The sequence below is a fragment of the Lonchura striata genome, chromosome 7, assembly GCF_050655825.1.
Source record: "Lonchura striata isolate lonStrDom1 chromosome 7, ASM5065582v1, whole genome shotgun sequence".
Lineage (NCBI taxonomy): Eukaryota > Metazoa > Chordata > Aves > Passeriformes > Estrildidae > Lonchura > Lonchura striata.
Window position 1 is genome coordinate 7,967,182 of NC_140709.1, and position 22,301 is coordinate 7,989,482.

Here is a 22,301-nt window from a genome sequence, read left to right on the forward strand (position 1 = left end):
TTGTGTCTTTAGAAACCTCAGAGGATTTCAGCTCCTGACCTGGGCACCTTCTCTGTGAACCTCTATAAAGCATCAGCAGGCACAGTGTCCTGTGGCAAGGACTTGCACAGCAGAGCTGCACCTGCAGCAAGGACAAAAATGCTCCTGTTTGTCCCACCTGCCCTTGCTGCACTGCAAGAGGCAGAGCTGGGACCATGCCACCCCTCCCCGTGCCCTTGAAGGGCTCTGGGTGTCTCTGCATCTGAGATGCTGAATTTTAGACACAGATTGTTGGAATCTGTGCTATTGATGATATGAGATTGCAGAAAGTCTCTGTCTTTCAGCCCCGCTGCCAAAGCAGAAGCCATAATTGGTCTGTGCTGGTTTCCAGGTTGTTTATTCTGTTTATCTCTCACATGTTCTGCTGCCCTGCCCAGCTCTGTCCTGCAGGGCAGCGTGTGGGGCTCTGCCCTCAGTGGGATGTGACAAACATTCAATACCAGAAACTCCCTGGGCTGCATTTACAATAACGTGCCAATATCTGTCACCTACGTTGGACAGTGTGTCCCCAGCCTGAACCAACAGAAAAATGCCAACACCACAGTGAGACATGGAGGGCATGAAGAAGGAGAAAAAGGACAAGGCACACCCAATTTCCTCCATCTTGTCCCCTTTGAACCCCTAATCTAGAATCCTAAAATTTTACTTTTGCACCTGTGCCACACTTAATTATTACTTATATCAAACACTCAGAGCTGGTAATTCATCCTGTAAGATTGAAAACTCCTTTCCATGGACAGAGATCACAGACAGTGTCTCTGGGGCTCTGTCCAGGGGGGTTCCTGACCCCTGCCAGGGTCCCAGAGCTGCCAGGGCAGCCAGAGGGAAGCTCTGGATTGCCACAAGAGATGTGTTTTTGTGTGGGGATCAGCAGAGTGAGTTGTGTAAGTTCTTTGTGAGATCTCCAGGACCATCAGGGTGAGCCTGCACGGAGGCAGCTCTGGGGGATGCTCACAAGGCTGCTCCTCACAGGGCAGCTTTCCCAGCCATGGGATCTGCTCACACCACTGAGATGGGGAGTCTTCAGCTGGGAGAAATTCTGCTCTGCCCAGGAGAAATTCTGTCTGCTTCATTGCAATTCCAAAATATAATTATCTAGAAAGAACAGCCACTGTGTCCCAGTGTTACACCTTCCATTTCCACAGATGAATATAAATGTGACTGTCTTGTACCTTGCAGTACCCTGCTATGTTTGGCAATCACTTGAGGTTTTATTATGTTTTAGGGTTCTTCTCTGTGTTTTTTTTTTTTTTTTAGGAGAGGTGAATTAGTCATTCATTTAAAATGCAAGAGCAGAGGTGAGAGATGCAGGTTTGCAGTTAATATTCATTTTATATCAGTTTGTGAGGAGATTAATAATTTGTTTGGGATTCAAAAGACACTAGAATATCCAGAAGTACAAAGGATATTTAGAAAATAACAACACAGATAGATTGTTCTGACATTTATTATTTATAAAATTCTTACTTTTTAAATCAGCTGAGGTTTTGTATTTGCACATGAAGAAGTCATCTGTGGACTGGGGCTGTTGGTGATGATGGAGGAATTTGGAGGAAACTTTTGGGGAAGTAGAATATCTCAATTTCATTGTAAGGTAACTGGCAGAGGTCAAGAACACCCAGGATCCTGTGGGATGTCAGGGATGCTGGGGACCAGGGTGATGCCTGAAGTTTCAGCTTTCATATTTTCCAGATTCTGTACTGCATTAGTGCATAACTCTAAACTTCATATAAAGTGTTAGCAAGTTCTCCTCACAGTTTAGTCAGACAAAACAATCCTGTTCCATCCTGAGAACCAAAGACACCATTGCAGTTTCAGGCCCAAAAAACTATCAGCAACAGGGAAAGGAGGTGAGCAAACTGAGAAGAGGTTTTGACTATGTTTCCAAGAAACACTTTTTCACTTGTGCTACCTTTCACTTTTTTCTCCACCCCATTCCTAGAAATAATAAATTTTGAAGAGAGGATGCAAAAATGTTTGCTCTTATATAGCTCATGGGCTTTTTGTCTAGTGAAAATAGTTTGCTAGAAACATTTTATTATTTGGATCCTTTTATCTTTCTGTGTTGAAAACATTTTGCTCAGCTAGACTATAATTTAAAAAAATTGAAATGCATTATAAAAGCTATATACATAATTGCTACATATAGAGACTAATCTGAGCTCTCTAGAAATGTGTGTTTAGTATCCTGGTAATATCTGAGGAATAAATATATTATTGTCAATTATTTTAAATTCATATTAATGGTAAAGGTTTATAAACATCTTTGAAAATACATGGAAGTACCTAGGGCCAGTGTTAGAAAGTGCATTCTGAACTTTCCAATGGTGTCATGCACCAAAATTCATTTGCATAAACATCACTTCTCATCAAGCATTTTAGCTGCAGATGTCTCTAGAAACTTCTTTTCCAAAGGAGTGTGAGCAACAGCAAATTACTGCAATTGAAATGATAAAAGAGAAGGGACTGTTATTCTATAGGAGGAATGCAAATACTATAATTGGCTTTTTGTATTCAAATGTTTTCACAGAAATGCAGTGATAGCTCTGCCCTGGATTTGCCTGCACAGGTGAGGTGAAATTCCCTCTGGTCCAGCTGCAGGGAGCCCCATCTCACTGCTGTGGGCTGTCTCCTTTTGCTGATAAAGAAACTCACAGTTTCTTTATGCATCCCTGCCTTGCTGGGGAGCTGCCCCCAGGGAGGATGAAGAATGCACAGAGATTTCAGGGTGCTGCTGAGCTCCAGGTACTGCACAGCTGCTGGTGCATAAAGTGACTTCTGTGTGGTGAAGCAATGTCACAGAAGCATCCTCTGAGAGCAGCAGTGTGCAGAGAGCCAGGGCTTCCCAGTGGTGGCAAAATCTGGATTTCTTTTTTAATGTGGTTCAAGTGACTTCTAAAACCATTTACACCACAGGATTAGTCTGCTTAGCTGTACAATCAGCCTGAAACCAGGAGAGCATCAGCAGCTAGTCAAGAAAAATGAGGTCTGTGCATGAATAAGCATTTATGAATTTGGCATATAACCTTTGAGTATTGAGAGGGTTTTTTAGCCATTTATTCCCAAATATACATAATTCACTCTTTCCAGAAAAAATATGCAGTGCTCATCTCATTAACTACCCACTCCCAGCTTTACTTCCATGGAAAGCAAGCTCCATTAAACACTTAATGGTGTTAATGGGAAGCCGAGGCAAAACCCAGGCTGGTAGGGGGTGTTCTCTTCTTGACTGCACAAACTATATTAGGTTCAATGCAGAAAATAAAGTGGGACAGGGCCATTTAAAAAAGAAATATATTTATCTTTGTTTTGAGTAATTGCTGTAATGGTAATATTCATTCACAGATGAATATTACCAATCTGCATGTAGATAAGAAGTTGGATCACCTGCCTATAACATCATTTTCCAGGTTTAGATGCAATGAGTTAGAATTATTTTTGACTGTCCTTATTTGTAAGAAAATAAAACTGCTAGTGAGCAGTCAGGTACAGCATCAGTTTGGATGTTAAGGAAAAGGGAGGAGTTACCACATAATATTGGCTTAAATTCTTCCAAACCATTTTGCAAGGGATTTATAGATGGGTTGAAAACTGAAACAGTGAGTTTCAAGTGACTTTGTTGGAATGGAAAGGATGGGTTTAGCAGTGTTAAAATAACTGTGCTCTACTGCTTCATGGGTTGCCAGAGCAAGCTGGGAGAGAAGATATTTTAGGAAACATTTAGGCTCAGTTTGAAACTGTGGAGCACCACAGACAGTACTCTGATTTTGAAAGTGATTAGAAAAGACAAAAATAATTGCAATTATAAGAATTGCAAATAAAATTTTAATTTTATTTGAGACTAAGGATTGTTTTGGGAGGTTTTTTGAAAAGGTGAGACCTTGGATAAATAATTATCTGGCCAAATGAGAATTTTTCAGCTTGGTAGTATAAAATGTGAATGTCAGTTCAATAAAGTAAGGATGATTTTTGTGATGGCTATGCTGGGTTTTTACCCAGCATAGCAATCACAAAAATCATCTTTACTGGCATGGTTATTCCACATCACAGTGAGTTACTCACTCCAGTATCTTTAGCCAAGCAGTAGAGTAGAGCTAAAAACAGATTTAATTGTCCTGTACTGGAAGCATAACTGAGTACAAGTGGAAATCACTGAATCAGGGAGACTTGGCTTGAAAGCTGTTAACCAACCTGCCAAAGATTGTGCCCTTTCACACTCTGTGATCCCCAATGTTCCCACGAAATGGGGCAGGAATCATAAATAGTGAAAGCTGGGAATGGGATAGTTATTAGTATTCCCCTCTTTCCTCCATCACAGAAATAATAACTGGTGCCTTCAGCTGGACAAGGCAGGTGCCAGCTGTGCCCTGAATGCTGCTGCAGACAAACCCTGAGTGTTACAGCAGCCAGGAGAACTTCAGAGCTTTTTCACTGGGCAGTGCCTTGGGATGGAGTGGAGGGATAGCACATAGAACCCTAACAGAGCTTTCTGGTAGGGGTGATGAAATGATTTTTGTTGTTCTGCAAGGTATAAATGGCTGGAAACAGGAGCAGGGCTTTCAGCTGGTGGAGGGGCCTCCCATGACTCCCATGTCCTCTCCCTGCTGAATGCCTGGGACTGGGTGAAAACACCTGAATCCTTCTCACCTTTGTTTGGGTGAACTGGGATGCCACAGCTGAGGAGAGGAAGCACAGCATCAGACATCAGAAACAAACACGAGACTACAAAGCTGAACAGCAGGGAAAATCACATCATTTCCAGCTGTGATAAAGGGAGTGAAAGCAAGGAAGTTTTTAGAAGATATTGAAAAATATCAAAGTTTTGACAAGCTGCTGAAAAAGTTGGAGATAATGCTGAGAGTGGGGGATGGATCAGACAGAAAGTGCCTCAGCAGAAAGCAAGGACCCCTGAGTTTGCTGTGTTAAGCTGTGACTGTAAATAAAAAGCTGTGTGTGAGTGAAGTACCAAGTGAGTGCAGAGAGGTGAATGTGGAACACTGAGCACTGCAGGGGATTAGAACAGACTCCAGGCAAGGTGGGAGACAGCACTAAACATTAATGGACTGCTGAGATGGAGAAGAGGAATGCACAATGAGGTGAAAGCCACACCAAGGGAAGTTTGAATAGCAAGGAATTTCCAGAAGAAGGTCAATTTTAGAGATACAGAAGAATTAACCCAGAGAAATGCTTCCTTGTGCTCTAATTGTGGCCAGCAGACTGTGTTCAAGTGATAGTGCATGCTCTGTTTCTGGTGATGGGCATGATTGCATGGCTTACTGTAAATTACCATTACTTGCATAAGTACAAAATTCATCAATTGAGGGTGTCTGGGCACCAGCTTTCAAGAAATTACAGAAAAGAGCTGGCCTTATGTCTGGTTCTCTCCCTACTCTGTGCTCTCTTCACACAGAACTTGAACAGAGCATGAATTGACTGCATTATATTTGCTCTTTGTTCTAGGATCCAAGTATTTATCTCATCCAATTGATGCTTAAATTCCCATTAGTTACTAGTGCAGAAAGCATTTCATAATTATAAAATCATGAAGCTGAATTTTCATCTTGGTATTTTGCCCAAATAACAATTCCTCTGGTAAGTGTTTCCACACTATCTTTTAAAATCAGGAAATAAAAATGAAATAAAAAATGCACTACTCCTCTCTTTCATAAATCAAAGGTCAATAGATAAGACTAATACCATGTCCTCGTACTTAAATAGCTGCTGGAGTGAAATAGCTGTTTTGTTACTACAATAACTTGCCTTGCTTATTCCAAGAAATGTGGCTTGGTAAATGTTCCCTAAGTTACAACACTTACAAACAGCTCTATTTTCTCATGAAATAAATGGAAAAAATGTCTGCTGTTGAGAAAAAAATGTCTGAGAAACTGGTTAGATGAAAGTTTTCTGCTGAAAATAACTGTGAAGTCTTCTTAAAAAAATGTCTATGGAAAATAAAATGTTGCATTGTGTGATTTCTGTGGACAAGAGATGGATGTTTCAGGCTGCTCCTGCCGCTGGTGCTCTGGGATACTCCATAGACCTGAAAGCAACACACACATGTGAAACTGTAGGGTGAAAAAAAAATATTTTTTAGATTTTTTTTTAGTAATATAAAATTAAACCTACTAAGTGATTGCATTTTCCCCTTTGGAGGCATTTAATTGGACACATTTGTTTGGATACTGACACTGCTTTTATCTGCTTGATTGTTAAAATTGTATTATAATTAGATGTCACATCATGAAAGCTCTTCTGCTACAGACCTTAACTATTGCTATCAGATTTCAAAATTAATTTCTAGAAACTGATGTTAACCAGGCTTTTGAATATTCTTAAAATCACAACAAGTAAACAATTCTCATGATAGCACTTCTGTTTGCCATAATATTAATTAATTTTTAAGCAGTATACAGCATGTTGTAATGTGAAGAGATGATCTGGTGGTGTAAAAAAACAGAAATACAGGCTGAAAACACTTTGCAATAGTGTATATTTTAAGTAACTCAACTCTTTCAAACAGCAAATTTGGGTTATGATGATTGTCATGGAAAGAAACTGATTCAGCATGTGGGCACAATGCAATTAAAATGAGAAAATACATTTTTAAGTAAATGGTAGCATTTACAGGAAACTGTAGGCAGACACTTAATCTGCAAGTCCTGCTCCTTGCCAGATCAGCTGAACAGATACTGTATGAAGTGGCTGTTGAATTACATGCTTTAGCAGTCTTTATAATTGAAATGGTTGCACATAATAACTGTATCATGTCTGGATACTCTGTGCCTAATGCAGAGCTGGGATAAATTTTGATTTTTCTTGTATGGTTCATGCTCTTTGCTTGAATACTAAAGCATTAATGGAGAAATGGAATATCACACCACCAATAATTAATATAAAGTTTTGTTGTTGTCATTGTTACTTGTTTTGCTTTAATTTTGTTTTATTAAGAATTTTTTTGTCATTTCAAGTCTTTAGAAAGCAAAATACCAAATGAGAATCTACTAAGGTGGACCTGGGCACCTTAGTGACAAGTTAAAAGATTCCTTGCTCTGTACTGGGAGCTGGAAGGTTGTAATTAAGTGTAAAAGCTAGAAGAACCTTGTCAGTCCCTGTAACTTCAGTGGGGCTGCAGTGCTGGGCTGTTCCAGATGTTGGGGGCAGAGGGATCCCTCTGAGCTGGCAGCAGATGTGGGGCAGAGATGGTTTCACCACCTGGGTGACAGTGGGGTTTTGTGTGTCTGTTTTAGCCTGTTTATCCATATCCCTGTATATCCATATCCATATTCTGTCCTTGTATCCCAGTTTTGTGAGACCTGTGCATGACAGACATGAGCAGCAGGGGAACCTTTTCCCAGCTCAGCAGAGCTGCTGGCTGATGCAGCAGTTTATCAGGCTGCAGGCTGCTCAGGTTCCCAGAAACACAGCTTGTAGCAATGAAAGAACCAGCTGCAGGCCAAGGAGATGGGACTTGTGAGTTGTTTTATTCCAAACTTTCATCATTTGTCATAGCCTCTCTTTATTCTAATTTCTATCGCTTGTACTTTGCTGTGGTACCCCTTGCCTTCTTTTTCTTTCTTTCCCACATCTGTTTTTTTTTTTTTTTAAATTGATATCAGTAGTTTTGAAACAAGCTCTTCCTAGTCCTTCTGTATTGGTACAAAATAGAATATTGGAAAAGCAGAGAGCATGTGCAGGGCTCTCCTTTCTGAATGTGCAGCACCAAAGAGTTGGGTTGCAGATGTTTCTGTAGGCAGATCTGCCTCTGCAGCTGTCAGAGGGCAAAGTGAAGGTAGATGATTGAGAAATTGTGTCCCAGGGAATAGTGGTGAAACCTTTTCTGTTTTATATTAATGCTGAATTCCCAATCCCAGCATTAGTGATTTACTTCTAATAAATATAACAAAGGCAGACATCAGCATCCCTGTGCCAGCTATAGCAGCCTCTGAGGAGTCTTCCTAGTACTGCTTTTCTCTTCATCAACTATTTTAGCAATTTTTTGAGAACAGTATGATTTCAGCAGGGGAAATGTCTAATCTTCCAGTGTGGGTGTCTACTGCATGTCAGCACATCTGGTTGCAGTGGGTTATTTGCCATTGCAGTGGATTATTTGTTACCATGAGAGAGATGAAGGAGCCCCTGTGTTTAGGCACCTGAAAGTCCTCAAGTCAGTCTGGCTTGTGGCTGGACTCTCAGTTGGGGCAAATAGATGGTCCAGGATTTTTTTTTTTTTTTTTTTTTTTGCTCTGAAGTTGTAAATTTTTTTATCTGATCAAGTAACAAAGAGAGATCTTTGTTAATGAAGATTTGTGAGTCACTGCAGTGACATCCCCTGATCAGACCAGTACAGATGGAATAGGAAATATGAGTGAACTGTGATAACCCTTTGACATTAACATCATCTGTGCTGTGTTTTCTACACATTTTTATCATTTTTTCCCTGCATCTGGAGGAGTCCTATGAAGACAGCAGACTGTTGTCCTCAAATGCCTTTGGAAGTAGAAAGATACTTTGAAGTTTTTTGTGCTCACAGAGCTTTATAATTTTATGTGTTAATTCCTTTCATTTATGTTTATTCTGCTTATATGTAAATACAAATGTAAATTGAATGGAACTTAAATTATTCAAAATGAAAGTTGAAGTGGAACATTTCTGCCTTCTTCAACTGACAAGATAAAAATTATTCATTTCATACATCTCCACTGCAAGAGGTTTTTGATTTGATCAGATTTGATCAAATTATTCTATGGAAAATTATTCCATTCATTTTCTTCTAACTGTGGTTTCAGCTGTGAATACTGCAAAAATATTGAAAAACTCCAGAATATGAAATCTCTTCTGTCTCTAATACTCTTTTAATATGATGGGATATTAGAACTAGAGAACAGTTTTGTTTAGGAGAGCTGGGGAAGAATATATGAGATATATAAAGTGACAGGTAAACCTCTTCCGAATCAGAAATTAATGCAAAATTCTGTTGAAATCCCATGAAGTTAAAGTTAATTTAGATTTATTTTTATGTAATGTAGCTAGGGTTACTGTGCAAGGTGTGTGGTTTTTTGCTTTGTTCATTTCCTGAATATATATTTCCTCAAGTCATCCATAGGAAATGAATTTAAAAGTTTGGGACAGAGTATTGTATTTCTTAAACAAAAAGGGCAACTGTGTAAACTGGTCATGTGTAAGCTGGTTGTTATCTTCTGGATTTAGGTAATAAGGTGTATATTTTTATGTATTTGTATTTATATTTTTATAATTTATAGAATATTTTATAATTTATATACTTGATCCATTGGAGTTTTTTAGTAAACATTCCTGTGCTCAGCTTTGGGGATGTTTCATGCAGTGCAATCCCTAACTTGATTAATGTTGATTAGGAACCATCAAATATAAATCTTTATTCAGGATAGTTAGGAACTATAACCCCTGCTCCTTTCAGTTTAAGTAATTTCACAACACTCCATTACAGCTACAAAATTATTCTGGAGCATGTGTGAGGGCCCAAGATATATTAGGCTACGAATCTTGGGTACTGGCAAGTCATCCTGAGAAGATGTTGTCTGCTAAGGGCTTTGCTTGCTGGTGAAGGGAGAGGTCTGCACATTTTCTTTCCAAATAAGGCTGAGAAACAACTATTGAACTCTTCTTCCCTGTCTTTGGTAGAAGTGTTACCATCCTGCCTTGACATTATTGCAACATGGTTAGTAAGCAAGCAAAAGCAAAAGCCACCTTCCCTGTCTCTGCATTGTCCTACTGCTCCTCCCCCAGCTCTGTCTTCTAATTTCTCCTCTCTTACTGGTTTTCTACATTTTGAAATGCCTATTTCCTGTTGACCACTACCTCCTTTTGTCTTAAACACCTCCTTCATCTTTCAGAAATGTTCTGCTTTCTTTACATCAACCTGCTGGGTTAGGAAGATTCTGGTTCTGCTCTGGTGTGTTGAGACAGAGCAGCAGCAATGGCAGCTCAGCCCCTTACAAATTCTTGACAGATCCTTTGTTCTCCACAAAGACAAAAATGGACATGAACCTCGCTTTGTTCACTGCCTTTTATACTCCTTCCTTCAAAGTTTGCCTGTGGGTTCATTAGAAAAATGTATAAAAAACCCCCAACAAAAAAACCTTTGTGTGGAAAGATTCTGATCTAAAGTTGTTGGTATCTTCAAAGTAATGCTGGTCAATGGTACTGATCTTTTCATGCAGATAAGGATAGATGTAGCTAATATTTAATTCCTAGAACACAAAGACTTCTGCATAATGGATATTATAGATGAATGTATTTCTTGTAATACTCTTATCTTCCCTTATAGCAGCTTTCCAGCACCTAAAAGGAGCTACGAGACAGTTGGAGAGGGACTTATTGCAAGGGCAGGTAGTGATGACAGGGGTTGATGGTTTTAAACTGAAGGATTGCAGGTTTAGATTAGATATTATGAAGCAATTATTTAATGTGAAGGTGGTCAGGCACTGGAACAGGTTGCCCAGGGAAGCTGTGGATGCACGATCTCTGGAATTGCTGGAGCTGGATGGGGCATTGGTGGAGATGTTTGTAAAGGAGCATTTTCCATCATCTTCAATTGCTCCAGCCACTCTAGGAGTGGATAAAAAAGGGCTTCAAGATGAGCAGTGGTTCAAGTCTCTGGTGGTTTTAACTGAGAGGATGAGCTACAAGGGTTTTACTTTCTGGGAGTGCTGCTGGAATTCCCTGTTCTGTGTGCCCACCATGTTGTGCTGAGTCAGCCCCTGCTCCCAGTGCTTGGATTTAATGTTGGCACACCAGTCCTGCTGAGACAGGGCAGCCCCAGAGCTGAGGTGCCACACAACCAAAAATCCCCAGCCAAGACTGTAAGGAATAAGCCTTCCTGTAATCATCACACTTCTCTTTGGAGCACGGGGACTGTGCTGGACAGTGGCTGTTCAGACAGAATCTAACCATCATCAATCATTCTACTGAGCTGGGCAGAGGGCTCTGCTTGGCAATGCTCTCACACAGTAATGTCAGCAGGCTGCACCCTACTGCAGATAGCACCAAATGCCACTTTTTATTTGCCTCTTTGGAGAGGAAATGGTTGGAAAAGGCAGTACAAGATACATGATTGTGTCTTCTGCGCCTGAGGAAGCATTTGGTGTGGGAGGGCTCCAGCATGGGCCAGCAGCTGCAGAGGAGGCCCCATGCATTTGTGCACATGAAAAGATTTGCATTTCTATGTCTCACTCATGGGGGACCAGGATCTTCCATTGAGCTCTGGGAATTTCACTCTTGCTGGAAGGAGGAAGGGCTCCCTTCCTTGGGGGTGAGTTATTTCATCTGCTCTCCATTCCTAAACTCTTCCCATGGTGCCAGAGGTTGCCATGGCCTCTTACCAGTGGCCATGGACAAACTGTCCCTTCTGGCCTTCACTGCACTTCCTGCAGCATCCAAAATGCATTTCTTAATATGCTGTGTCATAATTTTGGGGTTGCTTTTTTCTTCCCTTCTTAAAACCAGCAAACAGGTGCATTTAACCATGAAAGCAGGTACAAATGTATTCCTGTTAGTGGGTAATAATGAAAAGTCAGAGAGATTAATGTGCTGTTGCTGTTTATTCAGTGCTGCATTGCTTGTGACTAACTACAATGGATGAGACCTTCTTTCTACCTCATTAAATAAGTTAATCATGTAAATCAGAAGGAAAAACATTTTGGGTAGTGAGAGTACAGGCTTGAGCATCAGATATGCAGGTTTTACCACTGTGTGTTAAAAGAGATTTGACAACATACAGGTGTCCCAACTACAAAACATTAATATCAGTCTTCTGTTATCTCTAAAGTAAATGAAAACAAAATTAGAAAGTCAAACTGGTGCTTGTTTCTATCAGGAATACATGACCACTGACTGGAATTTCTTTCAGAGAAAAAGGGAAACTCTAAAGGAAATGGAAGTTCTTGGAGAAGACAAATTATAATGGACATTGCAATATGTTCAGAGAACTTTCCTGTCTTTAAAATTAAAAATCAAAAGCACAGTTCATTATCTATAAAGTAGGATTTACTAAAACTTCCAGATATTGCTCTCCCAGCTTACCAAAAGTTTGCACAGATTTAAACTCTGGGTTTGAAGGCAAGAGAATGAAAATGTAAATAGGGACATAATCTTGACAGCCTGGGAAGGAATAGGAATAAAAATTGTTTGAATAAACCAGCAATAGTGATAAAGAAATGTACCTCTCAGGATTAAAATACAGAATTAGGAAAAACCCACCATGTTATCTGAACATTTGTCCAAAATACTTTTTAAGCCCAAACCTAGCTGCTGAGACTGAAGACATTTTTTAGGTTCCAGTAATGTGTTTTTTAATCAGACCCAGCTTGCATTTTGTGATTGCAGATGGAATGGAAGAAGTTTCAAAATATTATTTTTTTCAGCTCAAGAATGGCTGAATTTTTTTTTTTTTTTTTTCATCATCACAGAATTCTTAATCTGGAGGCTTTAGAAACCCTAACAACTGGATACTTTAATGCCAGCCCAAGAATAAAGTGACTGTGGATATAACAGAAGTTGGATTAAAGGATATAGAAATATTGGAAGAGTATTGCCTTCCTTCCTTTGCTTTCAATTAAAAATAAATTTAAATTTATTAAATAAACCCACTCTGGGTTTATTTTAGACATAGCATGATCACAGGGGAAACAAGTAAGGAGGCCTGCAAAAGGATATTGAGAAAATGGTAGTGCTTTATTGGTTGGAAGGAAATGAGTATGGATCTGAAGCAAAACTTGCTGAAATCAATGGAAGATACTCACTCATTTCAGTGATATTTGAGTGAGGCTCAAGAGCTTGAGCTGATGTTACCTAATTAAACTCCTGATGGCTTATTTGGCCCAACAAATTGTCCTGATGCTTCATTGCTGGACTAATACAGAGATTTAAAACAAAGTATTCAATTAAAGACAGTCATGCCTTTGCAATAGGCTTAATCTACATTTCAAATCAGAAATCCCTAATTTTAGTATCACACTTCTGAATGGTATTGTGGCAGCTCCTGTAAGGCATTTATTTATTTTTAAATCAAACAAAATTTATATACAATTTGGATATTGAAACTTTATATTAGATTAATGGTCATCGATTTTAGCCCATATTTTTATACCCTTTAATTTCATAACAATAATAGATCAAAATTAATTTCAACAAAGAAAATTTTTTGATCAAATTTAATTTTGGGTAATAATGAGACAATTTTAAGTGTTTTAAATTTCTGTCCTAGACTAGAGTTGGTAAATCCCTGGAGGTTTTGTTCTGACTGCCTCAGTTTGGCCTGGATGCTTTAGGTTTGGGGAAGTTTTGATTTTGTAGCATTCAGCTTCAGTGTGGGAGAAGTCAAAAGTAAAAATAGGGAGTGAAACTGGGGACAACCAAGTACCAGCTCACCTTCCACTGTGGCTCTGGTCAGAACAATCTTCTTTTCTTAATTTAATTTTGCTGAGGTTTGGATTGTGTAAGGACACCTGTCCTGATGACATTTCCATTCAAGGTGATAGAAATGTGGCCAGAACATCTCAACTTATGACATTTGTAGTATTGTAGGCAGAAATGTTTTCAGAACAATTATTGACATTTGGACATTCCTGAATCTAATCCTTAGCTTTATTTCATTCTTTAATAGTGGCACTTTTTTAAACTGATAATTGAAACAATAAACAATTCTATTTTCTACAGTAAAAATAGGTGCAGAAATGGTATTTTTTTCTGTTGCTGTCTTGTAGCAGTGCAAGCTGTAATACATTATATGGCTTCCAATGACAAAAAATTATGTTTTCAATTTGGTAAGTCGTTTTCAATTGAAAATATAATGCATTCCTGTGTAAGACATATTGCTCTGTGGCAGGCTGTAAGTATCAGGGAAGACCTACTATATCTGAAACAACATAATTAACACTCTTTGTTCATGATAGGCAAATAAACAACCAAGGCAGGCCTTTTCCAGTGATGGATAGCATCTTTATTAAAGAATTAATCTAGATCTCAAAGCAGGATCTATCTAGTGCATAAATCAGGGCCTTGTGGTTCCATTTATGGTTTCTTTTACAACCTAAGTGTTAAGTTTATTGCCATATAGCCCCATAATTCATTGTTGAGGGATGCCAAGCCTTAGTCTTCCTTCTCTCTATTCTCACTGCAGATGGAGACACTTTTAGTTCAGGGCACCAACACTGATTTCCTCTGTTCTTAGCAAGTAGTTTGAATTCTTGCTGTCTAATGTCAATGATAAAACTATATTGAGAAGGTCAAATTTTGCTGATGAACTGTATTTATGTATGTGAAGTATTTATTTTCCTCAGACCATATGCAAAGTCAGGATTGCCCTGCCAGAGAGCTGCTCTTGTCCTCCTGAGATGGTCAAGGAAGAACACAGGGGTTGCATGCCAGCTGGAGTGGTTTATTAGCTCATGTTTGGAGATGATGAAGCTAAATACACTAAATTCCAGCTCTTTGGTAACTGCTATGATCTATGAAAACTTACCTGAGCACATGGTCAACTTATTTAAATATTTTCCCTGGTCATTAGTTCTCTGTGCATGTTGCAGGTGCTTGGGCTCTCCAAAGGCTTTTTCCTTACCTGCCTTAATTGCAAAATGGGCAATTACAGCACGATATTGAAAGCTGTATTTTAGCTCCTGTTGCTTAGCAATAGATCAAACAAAGGCTCCATGTCAGATCATTGGATACAGGTATCTGTGGTGAAGGGCCATCAGTATAAAGCTTGCAAAATGCTTTGGGGGCCAGAAACGCTCTTAGATGCTTCACTTGTTAGTTTAGAATATTCCTAGGATAAAGTTTGTAGGGTTTTTGGACTGTGAGCAGACTATTAAATTACTTACTAAAGAACTAAGTGATATTTCTATGCCTGGATGTGCAGTGGATTATCTGAGAATGGTTTTGTTTAAATAATTAAAAGGTATGGGAGACACCTGCCTATGAGGGGTCACATCAGCTTTAATTTCAGATTGTTGCCAAATGCACGTAGACACATCTGCAGGGATTCCACTGTTGGACTGGAAAGTTTCCAGGAAAAACATAGCAGAGCTCTAATTAAAAAAAAAAAAAAAATCATAGTAGTGTTTTAGTGAAAAATGAGATTTAAGACAGCATTTAGAAGTCTGTTTACAAGATTCTCATACAGATGCTTTTGCTTGTTAGGAAATGCCAGCATGGAAGTTTTTAGACTACAAAGATTGCAAATACATCAAGGAAAAGGAAATGGATTATTTAGGCCTTAACAACAGTGGAAAATCTGCAGTCTCTTCAAAATCCATACCAGCTTCCACTTCTCATTCTGCTTCGGACCTTGAGAGAAGGAAGGTCCAAAGAAAGATAAAATCCTTTTAACAGACAATTTTTTTGTTTGCATTTAGTTTTGAGAAGGCAGTGAGCAAGTGTAAAGTGTAACTAACCTGGTAACTGTGGAGTAAATTGTGAGGTGGTTTTCACCAAAGGTAAAGGAATAAGAGTTTTATTCTGTATAGCCAAGATATGCTACTTTCCAAGAATATGGATGTAAGACATTTAACATTTTTAATCTGAAAAGGCTTGTGATTCTCAAAAATCAATAACTTTTATGATTTTATATCATGGCATCAAACAAAATGAGGGCCAGATTTCTGAAGTAAACAAGTGGATTCTATATAATGTGATTAAAGGTCATTTATTTTGAGTAAAGGTGTGCAATATAGTCTTATTTTCAAATAACTCCTGATTTGTGCACACTTTTCTAAATTCATATATGAGATATCACAAGTCAGAATCTGAGTTCCCATTGGTTGAATGAGCATCAGGAGGTTTTGTGCTTCACCTTGATTTTTCAATCATTTTTTGACCAAATTCAGTGGGCTTCTGCTTCAAATGCCTCACCTGGATGAGGTAATGATGTGGGCACTTAGTGAATATTTGCATAGCAACACCTCTGCTTCCTGGTGATAAATGATTTCAGCATATTGAAATATAGGTAAATTGGAAAAATAATGAACATCCCATTTTCTGAGGACTTGGAATTTTAATGAAATGCTGTCTGGTAAAAAGGTGATGTGCTGTGAAAACCTTGCTGTACTGAAACTAAGGAACACCAAAGCTGGAGTAAAATTAATCACATGGGTATTTTTAATAAGTTCAATAATGTGTTTTCCTCCCTGTTTGAGAAAATAAATCTCTTGCTTTTGGTGAATCTTGCTTATATTGCTTGGAATAAAGTATGTCACAGCTCAAGCAACATTATCTTCAATCAAGGAAGCAATAGCCTTTTTTTCCCTTAAATTACTGATGTAGAAGCATTCCCAATGAGAATTTGTGCAGCTAAACTGAACCCAGAAAATCACAGCTGTCTCGAGTGGTGTTTGAAATGTTGCATGCACAAATTAAGCTTCACCCAGACCATTATTCTGTAACAGAATTTCCTGTGTCAGCCTGGTGTGCAGGCACTGTCCCTGTGCTGTTGTGACAGGTTTTGCAGGAGCACAGGATCCGTCTGCTCGAGCCTGACTGCAGCACCAAGGCCACACATAATGTTGGTGCAAAGTATAAATAATACATTAGTGTGCAACATGACAGGCACTGACAGGGGGCTGGACAAGTGGTGTAAGTCTGAATGAGAAAGAAAACTTTAGTACAGGCTCAGCTAGCACTTCTTGCAGAGTAGCATTAAAAAAAAACAAACCAACATTGCGCGCTTTTGATTAAATAAAATGTTACAGTTATTTTGTAGGAAGCTGGTTTAATTCCCATTTTGTTTCCACGAGTTGCTGCATAAATTGTATTTTCTCTATAAATTCTCTCTGGTTTGGGTTTTGCCTCCTGGGGTTTTAATTTATCAGACTTGTCATTTCTTGACTATTATCACAGATTGAAATGTACAGTAGACACCTGGAGGGTTTTACTTTTTTCCATCCTTGGGCTTTGTAGAAATAGAACCATCTGGCCTGTAGGTCTGGAAGCATCAACATTCACTCATTAAATGTGTCTGAAGCCCTCACTTTCAATCTGCCTCATTTAGCTACCTGAGGACTGTAGTTAGGGGGTCTGTTGTTTTCACCTGTTGTTTACAAGCAAGTTGTTTAAACTTGTGCTCCAAACTCGAGGAAAGCATCTCCTACACCCATCTCAATCTTTGTGTTTTGGTACCATTTGGCTTTTCCTGGAATAAGAATCTGAGGTTAAAGTGTGTTGGCATTTCTGAAATTTCTTTCAACATAATAAGAAACTTCCACCATTTCAGAAATGTTATCAAATACAAAGATTTTAAGAGGATCCTGCTGGGTTGTCTGATGGGTGTTTCCCAAGACACAAATGGCAGGGAATTATCTGCTTCCAGTGCCAAAAGTCCACGTGGGATGTGCCTTTGCTATGTCAAACAGGGCTCAGGTGCAACAAGGAATTCAAAGGGGAGAGCTCAGCTCTCTGGCTGTGTCTGGGAAAGCAGCAAAATTTTCACACTGGGAGCAAAAGCATCTTCTAGTTGTGAATTAACTAAAAATTGTCATCTTGCAGAGTGTTCCTGGGAGAAGTTAGACCCCAGAATAGAGCTTTGTTTTGATTATTAGCAGTGACTTACCTGCCTGTCAGGAGATGGTGACAAGCTGTAAAACCCCTTTCTATTTTGTGTGCGTGTGAAGAGTTGACAGCAGTTCATTGTGAACTCAGCAATGATGTAATTGCTCTGTCTTGCTAATGCAGTTCTTCTTCTCTCTGTAGTTAATAAATGGCTTTTAAAACTTTTAAATAAAAACAGAGAGTATAAAATTCCAAGCAAAATACCAAAATTATTAGCTTTGCCATGTGGATGACTGTGTGCACTGAAGTTTGTTGCAAGAGCAATCATTCCAGGCATTTGGGTCAAACTTTCTTCTATGGAGGGAGAAGAAAAACCCCTCATACATAAAAGGAAAAAAGTCTGAAAATGTGCTGCTGTGATGTAAGCATGAAAAAGGATTTAGCTTAATCTGGAGACTCTCAGGATCAATGAGAAAATTCAGTAGGAGCTTCTCTACAACATAGATCAGAGCACTTTTGCTGAGGTGAGGCCTTTATTTTCACAACCACAGTAGTAGCTTTAATAAATGGGAATACTTAGGAGAGTCAGAATAAATACTGAGGTTCTCTTCCTTTCCTCATTTTGCCTGAAATTCATGAAGAATATCATGTCCTGAAAGTAGATCTGGCAAAGCTTTGGAATGTGCAAAGCATTCCTGTCTCTCTGTATACTTCAAGTCTCTTTTGATGTAATTTCTTGTTGCTTGTTCCATTTTTACTGAAGGGAAATAGCTCTCAAAATTAACATTTCATGAGATGGTTCCAGCAGACCGTAAAATACACCATGATTATATGTAATAAATATTATTTGCTTCAGTCTTCTAAGTTGTTACAAGCATGCACCTTAGTCATGCACCTTTTTTATAAACCTCAGAGGAAGTGGGGGGAAGGTAAAGTGGAGTTTTACCTCCATCTCCTTAGAAATATAATGAAGTGCCCTGTGGGTCAGCTCTGTAACCCTGCCCAGGTCCCACCAGCATTCCTGAGGAGCCTCTGCTGCTCTTGTACAGTCCCTGTGAAAGCTTCTGTGCCCCTACAGACAGATCTGACTTCTCCATCCTCTGGAGAAAGCCATGAGCAAAGCCAGTCCTTTGCCCTTCAGCCTCACCCCATCAGTGGGCTCTGGGTTATGCCAGTTTTCGTATGAGCAAAGGATAGGGTGGGTGGTGGGGGCAATTTATCAGCTTATTTAGAAATATTATTTGGCAGTGAATTTCTTGACCTGAGTCTGCAGTCTCTTCCTGATCATTCTGCCTTCTGCTGTTGTTGTACACTATTTTTTTCCTCTGGTGTAACCTGCTCTCATGCAGGGATGTGCATGATACCTCAAGTGTAAGTGCTTAATGGAGAGGAGGTCACTGGGGGATGTGAAGGAGAAGGTGGAGGTGAAAAGGAGTCACTGCTCCTGCACCAGATGTCAGCAATCTCTGTCCTGTACTTGCAGTCTTTCTTCAGCCTGTCTCCATCTATAGCAAACCTCTCTGTGCAAGATATACCTGTTCTGAATGCCAAAAGCCAAAATATTTTTTTATCCTCCTTGTTTAGTGAGCCATAGCATCACTTGCTCTCTGAAGGGGAGAAAGAAACTCTTCTGTAGAGAAAGGATTTCCTTTAGTGCAGCAGTCACAAAACTCTGCTCTGCTCTAACTCCCAAATTTAGGGCGGCAATTAGGAGAGCTCAGCTGGCAGGGATGTGGAGTTATTTCTTCTCTTCTTCTACCATTATTAGTATGCAGTTTCTGTCCATCCATCTAAGTTAAATCCAGCAGGCAGGATGAAATGTTGGTGCTTTCTTCCAAATCAGTAAGTAAGGCACTCTCAGAGCATCACCTGCTGCCAGAGCCCACGGACACATCCCCAGCACAGCCAAGCAGAGAGCTCAACAAAAGCTGTCATTTAACTCTGCTGCCACCCTTGAGGGCTTCCTAGCTGCACAAAATGCATTTTGGCCTGTGTTATGATGATTTGGTACCTGAATGATCTGTGCACCTCAGGCAGCATTGGCAAGGTAAAATGACTGAAATGGAAACCAGTGGCAAATTCCTGTATTAGCTTAAAGAGTTTCACCAGCCTCTCTTTTCCAGCTCTTCAGCTGGAGTTTGAAAATGAAAGAATAAAACTAATTTATAGACTTCTTGATTTCTAGGAGTTCTAAGAAATCATGCATTGAAGTATATGGCATGAACGGGGATTTCTATGGTTCAAACAAAAAGAAAGTGTCACAGTTGGTTAGAGATCAAGCATCAGCCCCATCTCTGAGCAGGGGTTTGCACGGAGGGACTCTGATTTATGGATGGTAAAAGTGAGGCACAAAATGATGCAGATCCCTCTGTGAAGCTTCCATCAGCCAGCACTGCTGTGCACGAGCAGCCCAGAGCCTGTTCTGCCATGTGCAGCTGGGCTGTGCCCCTGCTGTAGCTGAAGTGCTCAAGAAGGTGGCATGGGCTGGAGTAAACTCAGTGTTGAGACAATTTGAAAATGAGAATTCACATTTCCAAAGACCCCAAAGCTGACAGATCACTGCTAAAATAGCAAACTTGCCTGTGAGGCTGGAGAGTCAGTCAGACAACCTAAGAAAAAATACATATGTATAATCTTTTGAATTTTCCATGTTCTTTTTATGCCTCAGACTTTAATCTGATGTCTTATAGTTATTCCATTGAAATCTGTACCAAAGTAATTTAAATCACATCAGCGTGCAACTAGTGTGAGAACAGAAGTGGGATTCTTAAAAAGGAGGTATTGTTTTAGCAGTAAATCAATTCAAAATTAACAATAATACATAGTAACACACAATTCATCTTTTATTGCAGCTGCTTACATGTGAATGTGCAAGAGTTTAATGCATGCTTTTAGCAGCTGCTTAGACTGCAATATATAAATAAAGAAGGGTGTATGAGTAGAAACACTATCTGAACTTTTATAGGAAATATCTGAAATGCTGTAAACATCTGTGGTGGGTTCATGTAGTGTCCAGGCAGTGAGGGCTGACTGCTGAAGCCATCCATTATATTCAGACTGGTTTGTGTGCCCTTGCAACAGCTTCAGCTGAGGGAAATCCCAGAACTTGGTACCCTGCTTGCATGACAACAGGGTGAGCTAGGAGTTCCTGTGCCAGTGCCAAGTGACACCAGGCTGGACCTGGCGAGGGGGGACAGAATAGAGCCCTCTCTGTTCACTCCTGCCTCATGAATGTGGGCAAGGATCTTGCTCTGCTTTCAAACAGAGGAAGAAAAATGCACTGTTCCCTCTGAATCTGCAAAACCATATGAAGTGAAAACTGCCAGTTTCTGTTTGCTCTGTCAGGGGAGATATAACTCCAGTAAATCCAGGAATTCAAGTGAAAATAGGATTGCTCATTGGTGTACAGGAAATGCAGACCAGAGCATCCCAGTAATTAGCATTAATCACAGACAGATCTTTCTGTCTGATATAAACGTGAGTAACAAATAGCAGGTACCAGAGGAGCTCATGAAAATTACATTTTTTCACAATTTTACAATACTTTGAAGTACACAGGAATAGGTGATGCAGGGTTGGACACCTCCAGACCTGGAGGAGGTATCCAGAAGTTGTCCTACAACACAGATTCAATTTTCATGGATTAAGTAGAATTATTAGCATCTACTCCTCCCAACATTGCCACTTTCAGATCAAGGTTTTTCATACTACACAAAGTTGATGTCATGAATGCTTTAAAATTGGACACATCTTCTTGTAGTGGGTATAAATGCTGATAGCACTGATTTTTTTTTTTTTCTGATATGAAATGTGATTAACATTTCAAGCCACTATCCAAATCAAGTTGTTATTTTTATAACCCATCAAACGAAAATTATGAGGCTCTTAAAAACCCCTCAACAACAGACTCGTAAAGGGGATAATGACAGAGACATTAGCTGTTTATAAAAGCTAATATCTCATGCAAATTTGATGTTACATGTCTTACTGCATGTTATTAGATGCTCATTTGCTATGCAAATATTATTCACTTTTTGTAAATGTCTGATCTTCAGTCAGCAAAAGGAAACATGAACTTCAGCATTTTTCCCTGAAAATACAAAAGAGCTAGACTATGGTCTTTGATCAGTGCTTAGAACAAAATGAAAATATTCCTTCTTAATTCAAATGTACTTCTTTAAGATGACAATGTGGGTTTTTTTAATGTTTGCTAAATTATATAAAGTGCTTTAAATTGTAAGGATGTATTGTATGAACTTGGTTCATAATTTCTAAAATTGTGTATTAATAGTTAACATATTAGCACAGTTATTAAAGTCCCTGTAGATTGGCATAAGGAAGAGCTAACACTGACATCTTTAATATGAGATTCAGCAAGACAATGCATTTAAGGGGTAGCCTTTGATAGTATTTTTCAGCTGTAGTAAATATGGTGTCCCATTCTTTTTATATGAAAATTTACGTGACCAGATAGTGTAGTCTGGAAGAGAATCAGACATGAAGTTTTTAAGATTAGATAGACCTTGGTTAAATTTGATTCTTGCTTTCAAATATAGTTGCTGGTGTTTAGGGAAGGCAGATTCTGGTCATCAAAACCAGTCTTCTGTTCTGGTGTGTGAATAGATCACGTAATCCTTTAATAAACTAAATATATCCTATCTACAAAATGTTTCTCCAGCCACTCATCGTGGAGGCTGTTCTAGAACCTCTTCTGATCAAAATTATCATCTCTACTGCCTAAA

General features: G+C 39.2%; 1 protein-coding gene across 2 annotated transcripts in view; it reads left to right on the forward strand.

The window, feature by feature from the left end:
* The window catches only part of DPP10 (dipeptidyl peptidase like 10), a 438,809-nt gene that overhangs the window by 146,574 nt on the left and 269,934 nt on the right, over positions 1–22,301 (forward strand). The window lies entirely within an intron of this gene.